The sequence below is a fragment of the Natrix helvetica genome (genome assembly GCF_964273705.1).
Source record: "Natrix helvetica genome assembly, chromosome: 6".
NCBI classification, from domain to species: Eukaryota; Metazoa; Chordata; class Lepidosauria; order Squamata; family Natricidae; genus Natrix; species Natrix helvetica.
This window is the reverse complement of record NC_138553.1, coordinates 17,744,703-17,758,512: the sequence shown is the minus strand read 5'-3', so window position 1 is coordinate 17,758,512 and position 13,810 is coordinate 17,744,703. Positions and strand designations below refer to the sequence as shown.

The window sequence follows — 13,810 nt, the reverse complement described above, 5'->3', positions numbered from 1 at the left end:
TGCACAAGTTGGTATCTATCACCGCCCCCAGGTGTACAAGTCTGTTTGTTGGAGTGAGATGGCTCTTCTCTAGGTTTAGAGTGAAGCCGTGATTTTTGAGGGATCTCATAGTGATTCGGAGATCCCGCAATGCCTGCTGCCTGGACGACGACTGGATAAGGATGTCGTCCAGGTAGCACTGGAGCCTTATGGGCCTGCGTCTTAGCTGGGCCGCCACTACCGCCAGCACTTTGGTAAACGTCCGAGGGGCGGACGAGAGGCCGAATGGAAGAGCTTTGTACTGGAAGTGGCGACCCGCATAATAGAAGCGCAGGAACTTCCTGTGCTGAGGACGGATGGGGATGTGGAGGTATGCCTCTTTGAGATCTATAGATGTGAGTAGATCTCCCTGTCGAATCCCCGCCAGAATGGTCTGCAGTGACTGCATCTTGAACCTCCGGTAGGCGATGTGCCTGTTGAGGTTTTTGAGGTCCAAGATGGCTCTCCACCCCACTGAGTTCTTTGGCACCAGGAAGAGGATGGAGTAAAACCCCCTCCCCTCTTCGCCCTGGGGAACTGGTTCCACGGCCCTGATGTCTAGGAGGTGTCTGACTTCCTGGTCCATACGCTCCCTCTTTTGGGGGCAGGATGGGACTGGGCACCGGATGAAGGTCCGGGGGGGGAGGGACAGGAACTCCAGGGAGAGGCCTTCCCTGACTATCTGCAGAACCCAAGCATCCTCGGTGTTCTGGACCCAATGGGAGGCAAACAGCTGGAGGCGACCCCCGATGGGCGCCGAGCCCGGGCAGTCACTTTGACTTACGGAACGGCCTGTTGGAGGCCCCACCGCGGTTATACTTGCAGAAGCCGAACTGCTGCCTGCCTCTGTCCCGAAAGGGCGCCCTGTCCTGGGATCTGTCGCCCTGCTGACCGAAGGACCTATTGGAGGGAGAGAAGGAAGAGGCGGAGGTGGAAGGCTCAGAGGCACGAAAGGACTGCCTCCTAGAATAGGGAGCGGCCTTACGTTCCTGCTTCTTGTTTAAGGAAGGGAGGATCTTCCTCTTGTCCTTGGACTCGATGAGGAGAGGATCCAGGGACTCGCCAAATAATTTGGACCCCTTAAAGGGGGCGGAAGCCAGTTTCCACTTGTTTTTCTGGTCCGCTTGCCAATGTCGGAGCCAGATCAGCCGGCGAGAAGTGATATTAGAGCCGAGTGCCCTGGAGGCGAATTTAGTGGCATTAAGGGATGCGTCAGCGGCATATTGGGAGGCCGCGATTATTTTAGACACGTCCTGGTGGAGGCGGACGTCTCCCGCCGGGAGCTTGGTTAGGAGCTCGCGCAGCCAGATCACAGAAGCCCTATTAAAAAAGGAGGCGGATGAAGAGGCCCTGATGGCCCAGGCAGCCGCCAGGTGGGTTTTGTGGCACGCCTTTTCCGCTTTCTTGTCCTCCGCCTTAAGGCCTTCCAGGAGGTCGGCCGGTAGGGGGGAGTTGGAGGTGAGTGCAGCGATGGGCGGGTCGACAGTGGGAAGGGCCAGAAGGTCCTCCAGCACTGGCTCCATAGTATAAAGCTTCCTATCTACCCCACTTGGAGAGGACTGCGTGGCTGGTTGAGCCCACTGGCGCTGGATTAGGTCGAGGAACAGCCCCGGAACCAGAACCAGCTCTTGTTGGGGAGCTGGGACATCAAACATGACCGCATTGGGATTAGCTGGAGTGGCATCCTCCGCCGGCGCGGCCGGTTTGGGCTTGATCCCCACCCTGGTGGCAGCCTTGACCTTGTGAAGGACAGATTTGAAAAGGCTGGGCTTGAACAGACCCGCAAAGGCGGGTGCTTCGGGGGGAAGGTCCTCGTCGTCCGAGAGACCTAGCACCTCTGGGTCAGGGTCCTCAATGGCAGAGGCCTCGCTGACCACGGAGGATTCCAGGGAAGGATGGCGAGCACGCTTGCTTGGAGGGGGAGCTGTCTGATCGGGTTTGGGACCCCTAGGGGCCACTGCAGTGGGACTCTTAAATTTCATGGCCTCCGTGATGCCCTTGGCAATGGCACGGGCCATTAGTTCCTGCATGCGGGGAGATAACTCCTCAGAGTCAGAATCAGGATCCAAGCCCTCCTCTAGGGGGGGTGAAGCCTCAACCCTGCATATCGTCTATACTGGCATCCCCAGGGGGAGGGGCCTGCTCACAGGCCCAAGAGGGTGCTGGGGAGGCCGGCTCTGCAAATGACCTATTTGGGGATAGGTCCTGGGATTCCACCTCCTCGGCGAGGACCATCTGGAGATCTTCCCGGGAGGGAGGGATTCCTGAGAGGGACTGCTCCCTGTCTGCCTGGCGTCTGGCCTTCTCAAACTGCTTGTCAAGGGCCCGCTGGCGCCTTTCAGCATCCTTGGCCTCGGCCACAGAAGGGGTTCTGGAACGCTGCCTCCCAGAGCCACCCCCACCACTCTTGCCCGCACCCCCACTCCCCGATGAGGAGGAACCCTTGCTAGGGGCCTGAGAGAGGCTCGGCCTAGTATCTTGGGAATCAGGGGGACTGGGCAGGTCCATAGTCAATGACCACACAAGATGGAGCAAGGCTATGAAGGCAGAAGTTAGAGAGAGAGACTGGTTGCTGCAAGGGGAACAAAACAAAAAGATTTGTCAAAATTGCCATATGCACAGTAATTGAGTCAATACGTATGAAATTATCCCATGCTTAATACCAGTCGGAGGCCCAGGGGTAGGATTGGGGCCTGCGCCGAGGCGCAAGGCTCCGCAGGAGAAGCAGGGAGAATGACTAGAAAAAGCTTGGCCTGCGCTTACTTAGGCCTCCTCCCTGAGCCGGTATAATGACCGTTGGAATGGCCCAGGAACCAGCACCGCTCGCAAAAATAGGCAAAAAAGCGAAGGTGGAGATCCCAGCCCGAGAAACCCTTGCTAGGCCCTGCCACCTCCAGCGGTCTCCTGATAACGAGGCTGATGCAAAATGGCGGCCATGGCTGGGCGCGCTTTTTTTCGCGCCTAAAATGGCCGCCGCAACAGCGTGGGGCAAAGGGAGAGCGAGGAGCGAACGCGCCTCGAATGGCGACGATCGCCCACTCCTCCCTGCGGCAGAGGTCCTCTAGCAGGCCGGGGAACGAAAAATACTTCGACTAAAATAACAAACGAGTGGCCTGGGGACGCAGGAACCTCGCCGCTGCAGCCGTGCCGTTTTAAACGCCAAGCGGCAGGCCTCCGAAGCCGTCCCATGAGGATCGGCTGAGGGGCACCCCCCACCACCTTCCAGCTTACCTCCTGGCCTTCAAATGTGAATTCTGCTGGAGAAAAGCGCAGCGATGAGGATAGAAACGTCTTACAAAGTTGGGGAAATATTAGGAAATAGAAGTAAAACGCAAATAGAGAGTCCAAGCCAAAAAAGGATTAATTCAGCTCAGAGCTCTAGCTAATTACGTCCAAACGGGCTGACTGAGGAAGAATTCTGGGGGATTGAGCACACCAGGAGGAGGTGTGGCTAAAGGAAAAATAGTTCCTCAGTCCTAAGGGCAAGCAGACTGAATTAACCCATTGCTTGGACTCTCCAAGCGGTGTACAGGAAAATAAATCAATATTTTGTATTGTGTATTTGAGATTGTGTATTTGTTGGTTTTCATAATGATATGAACCATTTTAATATGCCTTGTACCAAGTTCCTTTGACTGCTTTTAAGGGTACCTTATCTATTTAAATCTGCCAGGAATATAAGAACACAAAAATAAGCACACAACTTCCCTACTGCTATCACTGCTATCACTAAATATCACTCTTACCTTGACCTGCAATGAGAAGATGACTTGAAAAGTTTGAGCCATGTGTAGGCATTATAGCTACAGAAAAGTAACACATTAAAAATGTAATTCCTTGAAGTAAACTCCCCTTTAAATATTCTTTTTAAATTTTAAATTTTTACTTCACTCGCAACTATGTAAAAAAGAACTAAAGTCACTACTCCACCATATAAGTAGATCATCTTAATCAGAATGAATGGATAAACCATCCTCTCATCAAGACAAAACAGTTATTAACAAAACCAGTTTCAGAAGGCAGATTTCACGATTAGTAAGGAAACCATACCAGGAAGAAAGAGAAAGCAGAAGTTACATTCTTGTAATATAGCCACAATGAATCGCTTGACAGTGAGATGGGAAGAACATTAATTTAATAAGTAATAAACTAAATAAATATTTGTGTTTAATATTTATACTTAACAAATGAAAAACAAAGCAAAGATTATGCAGCCCTGCAGTATAATATTAAACACAATTTAACTGCATCCATTGCAAATTTCTTCATTCAGTATTCTCTGGAATGTAAAGAATAAACAACTAATTAGTGTCTGTTTCATTTATCTGTTCTTTCTCAATACATAGACCAGAGTAGAAACAAAGCTATCTCGCAGAGACAAGATATAGACAGAAATAAGAAATTTCTTCTGCCCAAGAAATAAGAGTAGCCATGTTGATCTGTTGCAGGAAAAACAATAATCCACCATCCACCTGTACTGGGACACAGGATTTATGGACTGCAAGCCAGTCGGATTAGATAAATGATGTCTAATCCTGAGACAAAAATATAGGAGTATCAGAGAATAATTGGTCAATAGGTGGTGATCTGACTAAGAGAAACTGGTCTCAAAAATCAAAAGCATTTATTTAACAGTGATTGTTCAATAAAATTGCTAAGTGGTATACCAGGTATTCTTGTTTGCTGGTTAATCTAAGTCAGGGGTGTCAAACTCGCAGCCCGTGGCCGGATGTGTCATGCAATGGCTACACCCAGTGTAGCGAAGGGTGGGGAATTGTGATGTTACATGACGACGCGAGGTTGACACCCTTGATCTAAGTACATCACAAAGAAAATTTAAATCCAGATTCAAGGTACAATAGTGCTATCATTTCAGATCCAATTCCCACTTTACATTTTCTGTTAAAGAATTACCACCTTCATGTCATAGAATGATAAACAGGTCACAGAACAGAGTTGGAGGAAGCATTTATGCCATCAGATTCAAACAGCAGCTGTTTGAATCTGATGGCGCGACTCATATTAAAACATCCCCGACAGATGGCTGTGTAGCCTCACCTGAACACCTGTATGTACTTGAATAGAAGACTATGACCTCTCTGGGTAATTTGTTTTATTGTCAAATCACACTTATCTGTTAAGAACTTACTTTAACCTTCAATAAGACATTATTTTAAACCCATTACTGGTATTCTTTACTCCACTACCCAAATTGGCACTAAAAGTTTGTCACTAAGTGAAACAGTCATTAAGTAAAACATCATGTAACCAGGCTACTCAGTAATGGCAGTTCCAGTAATCCCGGTTGCATTCATTAGGCAAAGACTATGTTCCTGTTGGACAAAGATCTCATGTTTCTCCTGCCCTGCGTGAATTGCTGGCAATTGTATTCTATTAGCACTATGAAGCGGTATATAAGTGTAAGTGCTATTGCTAGTACAATAAGAAGTGCCTTATAAAAGATAAATGCGTCAAATTTGGCTAGCTAAGAAAAGCAGTTTAGTAAAAAGATACTGTAACCTTCTATACCAGGGGTGTCAAAATCAATCTCATTAAGGGGTGCATCAGGGTTGTGTTTGACCTTGGGGGACTGGGGTGGGCATGGGCAGCTTGATGTTACTTGTGTCAGGGGCGCCTATGTTGGCACACACGCTCTGCCAATGAAAATGGGCATGCGGTCCTCCCGAGCTCCATTTTCGCTGGCAGAGGCACCACAGGCTGGTCCTTCACTGTTTCCAAGTGGGCCCCACAGGCCAGATCTAAACATCTGGCTGGATCCGGCCTGCGGGCCTTGAGTTTGACACCCCTGTTCTATACAAAGAATTTTCCTTCATAGAATGACATTGGCACCAGAGTACATTGTGAAAGTAGCCTACTTGCTTACCAGTCCTTCATGCCTTTTGGAAAATTATTATGGGTAATTTCCGGTTAAGCTTGCCTCCAGTACACTCCCAGGCAACCCCAGCTCCAAGCAACCACACACACCCTTTATTTCAATTAGCAAAGCTATCAACCAATATTTATTTACTAAACATCAGTGAACATTTAAAAAGTTAACTAGCATGCCTGAGGTAAAAGGTACGCCAGAACAGAGAAAGATACTACCTTATTTTTCGGAGTATAAGACGCACCAAGGTTTTGAAGAGGCAAATTTTAAGTTTTTGCACTCTGCAAACCTCCAAAAAATGACCCGCTTTTCGTGAAAACGGGTCCGTTTCCCCCCCCCAAAAAAGAGCATGAATAGCCCTTAGGAGGCTTGTAGAGTGCTCCTGGGGGCCAAAAAGAGCAAAAATGGCCCATTTTTCATGAAAACGGGCCTGTTTTCCATCAAAAAAAGAGCATGGGTAGCCTTATGGCAGGGGTGTCCAAACTTGGGAACTTTAAGATTTGTGGACTTCAATTCCCAGAATTCCCCAGCCAGCCATGCTGGCTGGGGAATTCTGGGAGTTGAAGTCCACAAGTCTTAAAGTTCCCAAGTTTGGACACCCCTGCCTTATGGAAACTTATAGAGTGCTCCTGGGGACTGGGGGAGGGAATTGAGCAAAAAATGGCTCATTTCTGCCCTCCCCAGCCCCCAGGAGCTCTCTGAAAGCCTCCATAAGGCTATGCACGGCCATTTTGATGAAGGGGGCAGAGTTTCGGGAGGCAAAAAATGCTGTATTCGGTGTATAAGACTCACCCAGATTGTCAACCTCTTTTTTGAAAAAGCTGAGTCTTATACTCCGAAAAATACGGTAATAGCAAGCAACAGTTTACATTAAGCACAGTATACCATAGAACACACGTGTCAAACTCGCAACATCACATTGCCATCACGTGATGTTTCACATTTTTCCCCCTCACGGAGCTGGGGTGGGCGTGTCCTGCACGGGACACATCCGGCCCGTAGGCCACCAGTTTGACACCCCAGCGTAGAACAATTAGAGAACTTTCCAGAGTTACTGGAAACAGTACTATTGGTGATCAGCACATATAATCCAAAGACACTGGCCTTGGGTTAACCCCTTTAGAACACCAGGTTAACCTCTCCTTCTCTGCACATTAAAGAAATAATTTGATGGATGGAGATGATGTAACCCACAACGACACAGGCACCTATGAGGGAGAGAAGCTCTGGATAACAAACAAAGTGGAATATCCCCCAGTCCTTCCCTACCCTGTGTAAAGGAGATTAGATTTCTATACAATTTCCTTGCAATCTGTGGCATTAATTTAAAACTTATTTAATATCTTCTCAGACATCCTAACAAACAAATCTTCATTTGTAAAAAAAAATGGATGCTATCTGGAACATTATATTTTCTTTCTTTTTTTTTAAATAATTAAGTTTAATGTTGTTTTTCTTATGTGAGATTGGTCTATCTCGGATAAAGGGAAGGAAAAGCAGGAACCTTTGGACATTATGCTTCTACATCACAAGATCAGGAAACCACCTATTTGAAAACTATTTCAACTATTGTATTGTTTTCTTGATCTAGATAGGGAGCACAAGGTATGGGAGCTTGGTAACGTATTAAGTTTAGGGTGTAAACAGAAGGTGTGGTATCCTCTGTGTGATTAATTTTGTCAATCAAAATGTAGCCTTTTTCAACTGTGAATTTTACCTGCTTTGGGTTACAACTTCACATGTGTTAGAGCAGGTGTATAAAACTTACATCATCACGTGACGTAGCGGGACTTTTCCCCCCTTCGCTAAACTGGGCATGGGCTTGGGTCAGTGTGTGATGTATCCAGGCCACGAGTTTGAGAGCCCTTTGTTAGAGGATTACAACTTCCATCATTCTAACTAGCATTCTTGAACTAATATGGCTGGATTCAGAAAATTTTAATGATAAGCCAAGGTTCTCCTTCAGGATGGATTAATGGGAAGAGAAAGCAATATTGTTAGCCACCTTGAGTTATTTATCAAAATAATGAAGGTAGGAAATAAATATTACACAATTTCCATTTGATTACAATATATACTTTGATCATCTGTTTAAACTATTTTCCATTCTGTAATACACTAATTTTTTGAATAACGCATCCTAATTAACTCTAATAACTGGCATACATTGCTTTGCATTTCAGTTTTTAAAATGCAATTGATGTAATAGTTAAAGATTTCAATGGATTTGGTTTTCTGCATGCATACATAAGGAGCCTAAACAAGATCTCTTCATTAAAACTATGTGTTTGATATTTGAATTAAGTTGCTGGCATTTTTCTGTAAGTAATTGGTTCTTAAATTATACTAAATCTACAACCTTTTACAAACTCATTAAAGTGTGTGCCAACAAACTTTTTGTTTTTGATTAAAAAGTAGGTTTTAAAAATATTCATTTTTAACTACACCGTTTCCCCGAAAATAAGACCTCCCCGGTTAATAACCCCAATCGGGCTTTTGAGCGCATGTGCTAAAATAAGCCCTCCCCCCCAAAATATTGCAACACAGCAGCAGCTATGAGGTGGCTACCTCCTGCACCTCAAAAATAACAAGACCTTCCTGAAAATAAGGCCAAGCACTTATTTTGGGGGTCAAAAGAAAATAAGACCCTGTCTTATTTTTGGGGAAACATGGTACCCTGTTTTCTTTATTTTAGCCTTCTCTGACTTTCTAGGTTTATTTCATTTTATGTCAGGGCACACCCAGAAAACCTATATAGTGCTTCTATCCCTAATACAACAGAATACAACAGAAACACGTTTCTTTGGCTCTTAGCCATTTAAAAATGTATTTGGCAAAGATTTATGGAGAAAGAAATAAGAAAAAGAACTAAAACACATAAAGGAAACCCTCAGAATGTTATCCCAAGAGGGCTTCATCAAATCTCAAAAAAGACCCTACAGGAGTTCCTACATAACAGACAATGAAGAGAACAATAAATGAAGCTATGTCATTTCATATGTTGTAGGAATATCAGAAAAGCTCAGGAGGACCTTCAACCAACACAACATATGTGCACATTTCAAACCCAAGAATACACTAAGGCAGAAGCTTGTCCATCCCAAGGATAAAACATCCAGACACAAACTGAGCAACGTGGTATATGCAGTAAAATGCAGCGAGACATGTGCAGATCTGTACATTGGGGAAACAAAACAACCACTTATTACACACATGGCACAACACAGGGGAACAAACCCATCAGGGCTAGATTCAGCAGTCCATCTGCATTTAAAAGACAAAGGCCACTCTTTTGAAGACAGCAAAGTCCACATTTTGGACATAGAGGACCACTAGTTTGAAAGAGGAGTCAAAGAGGTCATCTATGTCAAAATTGAACAGCTTTCTCTCAACAGAGTGGGAGAGATACAACATCATCTATCTCCAATCTACAACAGTTCCAAGAAGGCTCCAAACGCATTAGTATCAACCAGCTGACCTTGATGACACAGATAAGGAGACGTTAATGATTCCCTAAAACAGGGTGTCAAACTCAAGGCCTGGGGGCTGGATTTGGCCCGAAGGGTACTTTGTTCTGGCCTGCCGGGCCGCCCTGGAAACAGCAAAGGACCAGCCCGTGGTGCTTCTGCCAGCGAAAACAGAGCTCAGGAGGGCTGCGTGCAGTCCCACCAAACTCTGTTTTCACTGGCAAAGGGTTGCAGGAGGCTGTGGTAGCCAAAAATGCAGCTTGGGAGCACATTTTCGCTGGCAGAGTGCTTGGGCCACCACAGTGACACAAGTGATGTCAAGCTGGCCATGCCTATTCTGACCATGCCCAACCCGGCCCCAGAGGTCAAACACAGCCCTGGTGCGGCCCTCAATGAAATCGAGTTTGACACTCCTCCCCTAAAGGAATGCAAATGACCAGATGTCTGCAAGATTTATTAAGCCTTCTATTCCCCACTATCCAATCAGAGCTGAAGCTTCTTGGATGAGAAGTGAAATATCTTCAAAGAAAAACCAGAAAGTCCAGTTGCCTCTTGAAAATGTATCTTTGGGATATTTGGCAAAGGATTAAAAGCGCCTCGCCCAGCTAAAATTATATCTCAGAGGCCTACAAATCCTATTCCTAATTTTACTTTATAAGATTAGAAGATAAATCAGGCTTTCCTATTTATATAGGCACAAACAGTGCCATGCTTTTCTAACAGTGGTAGACATTTCTAAATAAAGGCCAATTTTATCTTAGCTTGAAATTACTTATTGAATAAACTATCGGTCTCCAAACTAGTCATATCTAAATGTGTTCAACTTCAATCTCCAAAATTTGTAGGCTGCTCAACTGGGGACACTTCTGATTACTTTTTGGTATATTTGGGGAAATCAACTTTTGGATATAGGTTACTATTATGCTTGCAACACATTTTTTAAACAGTCTTTATAATAAAATCAGAACTGATGGGAAAATAGCCAATCTTTGTTTATCTAGAAAAAGCTTTGGCAGAATTGGACTTGGTAAGATCTAGAATGGGAAAAACAACCAAGATTGTCCAGGCTCCAGAACAGACTAAAAAGCAGAGGGGAAAGACGCAGAAGATGGCAATGGCAAAATATTTAGAAGCTCTTGCCCCAAATTATATCAATATGTAAGAAATAATTACAGGTGCTTTTTTTAAATAATACAGTAAGACTGTAAGGAAGAAAGAAAGCAACTAAGTACGAACACCAATATTTGGTGGCAGAAAAGGATGACAAGACAAACCAACGATAAGAGGAATTAAAGTTAAGGGTTTATCTAACTGATTCTGACTGATTGCTTCGGATGGTGGCCCTAGAAGACAAGAGAGAAACCAAGGGGACTGAAGACCTGTATTTGCTTCGGATACATTTATTTATTCATTAAATGTATATCCTACAGTTAAAATATGTTTCAATTGAATTAAATCCCACATATCCAATTATATCCAGGGTGGAACTTACATTCAGACCTACAACTCCAATAGTCCTCATTATTCCCCACTGCTGATAGGGCTTCTGGGAAATGTGACTTAGCAGAGCTACCATGCTATTGAATTATCATCAATATCTTCTTTAAAAAGATATATTCATCAAATACGAACTGCACATAAACTAGTTTTCCACTTACAATGCACAACAGAACCCAAAACCTTTGCTATACGGTGTGCACAATGTAATGCACGGTTACATTGCTATTTATTTTATTTGGAAAATTTATATAGCCACCTACTCGCTCATGGCGACTCAAGGCGGCTTACAGGAAATAAAAACACAATATAAAAGAAATAAAAATAATAAAAAATTAAAATAATAAAATAACCCCCCACCCTGGCGACAACACACACTTGTACCAGCCATTTGATTGGCTCCATCCCACTCTGGGTTCCCCAAGACCGCTGGCAGAACCATTTTTTTAGAGTTTTCAGAAAGAGTGTCAGAGTGTAGTCTAATTTGCAGAGGGATGATATTCCAGAGGGAGGGAGCCACCAAGGAGGAGGTCCTTCTTCTGGGTCATGCCAGATATATTTCTTTAGGGAACAGGACCCGCAACATTCCTTGCCTCCCCTCTCCAGTGAGTCAGGTGGATGTCACCGCCAAGAGATGGTCCGACGGTCCGTCAGATAACTTGGTCCCAACCCTGATATTCCAGTTATCATAATTCTACAACTCGAGACAATGGAATGTCCAAGATGCCTGGCTTATGCATTTTGGCAAATAGGTAGAAATTGCCTAATCAAGGATCCTAGGAATAGCTTAATGTAGATGCAGTCTTGTATGTTTCATCACATTGCCTAATTCTCTTTGGTATGAAGCAGTGGAATATGATGAAAGTTGTTAGTTGGTAGAATGCTGTATTGGAAAGTTGTCTTCCTTTACATAATCCACCATAATCATAAGGACAACCACCCCATCTTTGTCAGCTTCTTTGAGCATGATATAATTGATATACTTGAAACCTTAAATGGCATCTTGTGCTACTCCTCTGCTAAGTATGTTGTATAAAGAGAATTCTTTACTGGATTAATGAAAGCCTTCAATGCAGAAGTGCAGAAAGTTGAAGAAAGGGTGCCAGGTAAAGGAAGATAGGTGGGAGAAATAACTGCTTTGTATATTCATTCTGGATGTTTTCATTGGTTTTTATTGTTCTAAAATGTTTAATGTTTAACTACAATATGTTTTTGAACAGTAAGCCACTCAGAATCATTGATTGAAATGGGCAACTATAGAAATTGATTGATCAATCGATTAGAATGAATGAATGAATGAGCAAGAAAACTGCCAAAGGGCTATATCAAGGCAAGTCAACAGAAGTATGAATCTAGAAAGTTTCTGGGAGAGGAAGACCGAGATCTTCAACCTTTCTCTGTACAAGCTTAGCTGTGACAGAGCAAAATCTCAGTAAATTTAGTCCTGAATATACTATGGAAAAATGTATAAATCTGTTACATTGAAATGTTCTAAACTAGTTTTATTCCTGAGAAAAAAGGACACATTTTCAATATACTTCTCATAAAGCCTGTATAGATGCTAAGAAAAAACTCAGATTGTTATTACGTACATAGATCTCTTCTCTATGAGATTCCAACTTTTTTAAAAAAAAATCAAGTTTCTTGTCTTTATAGGTACAAAGTTATGCTTGAAGGAATTTAAGTGATACCATTTGGGTTACAGACAAGCCCAAATAAAAATAACATCACTGAAATATATTCTTCTTCTCCTCCAGAACTAGCACATGTAACAAACAAGTGAAATAGTTTATATATAGTTTATAAACAATTACGTAGATACATTCAATTTATACAGAACTTCGTTTCTATAATTTTAACCCTTAATTTATCAATCACAATTTATTCATATTTTCCTCTGAAGAACAGGGTGTGGCATTCATATTTTCCTAGCTACTCACCCCTGCAAGCAACTGACAGAATCATCCCTGTTTACAGCATCACCTCCAAACTGTTTTGAATAAAATATTTCTCATTATCACTTCAAAATCCCTCCATAGCACCTATATACTGTCTGTATAAGACTGCATGTGTTTACCAGTTTGTAAAGCAACAGCATACAGATCTATTTAACACAGTTGTTGCAGGGATAAATCTTTGAGAACAGTAGTTCCAGACAACATATACTAAGACAGACACAAAAGTCTATAAACAACTCTTACTTAGTACAGTATGAAAGTAGAAATTATTTTTTTAATTTTCATAGAATGTTTGGGAATTGATCAACAAATCTGAAGGGTTGGAGGACTCCTGATTTAGGATGCTATCTCAAAAAATTATACTGCCTATTTGCAGCCTTCAGGATGTCAGGCCTGTTGTGTTCCCCTTAATTTGCTAGTAAAGGGGGAATTATTAATTATTAAGTCAGGACTGGAAAGAGTCTCTCTGCATGCTTCTCCTATTTGAGAGTGGCTTCTTTCATTCTGGGAGGGGAATAACACGTGGTTCCAAAAGAAAAAAGAAAAGGCGTTTATGTCAATACAGCTCTTAATACCACTAATACACACAACTCGACTGCTTAACTTATTTATATAAAACTTAACCCTACATACCTCAAGGAGCTACTAAATACTAAATACAATGACAATAAAGCTCACTTTCCAGTCCTACAACTGGAAGGCTGCCAATGCTAATCACAACTGCAATATCCATACATGCATTTTTTAAAATTTTTGCACACCTCCCTGACTCGCTGGGATTGGGCGGCATATACATTTTAGAGAAAAACAACCATCACAATAACAACAACCCCCAACCACACAACATGTTGCAAGACTCGCACTGGCCGGCCAATATTTCCTTCCCTCCAAACCCCCCAGCCCAGATCAGGAAGGAAACCCACCCCTCCTGTACCCGCATCCCACTGAAACGCTCCCCACGGCTGGAGGGCTCCCCCAAGGGC

At 43.6% G+C, this 13,810-nt stretch overlaps 1 protein-coding gene across 2 annotated transcripts in view; it reads right to left on the bottom strand.

Annotated features, from left to right (window-relative positions):
* Window positions 1-13,810, bottom strand: part of DNM1L (dynamin 1 like) — a 56,784-nt gene that overhangs the window by 42,659 nt on the left and 315 nt on the right. The window lies entirely within an intron of this gene.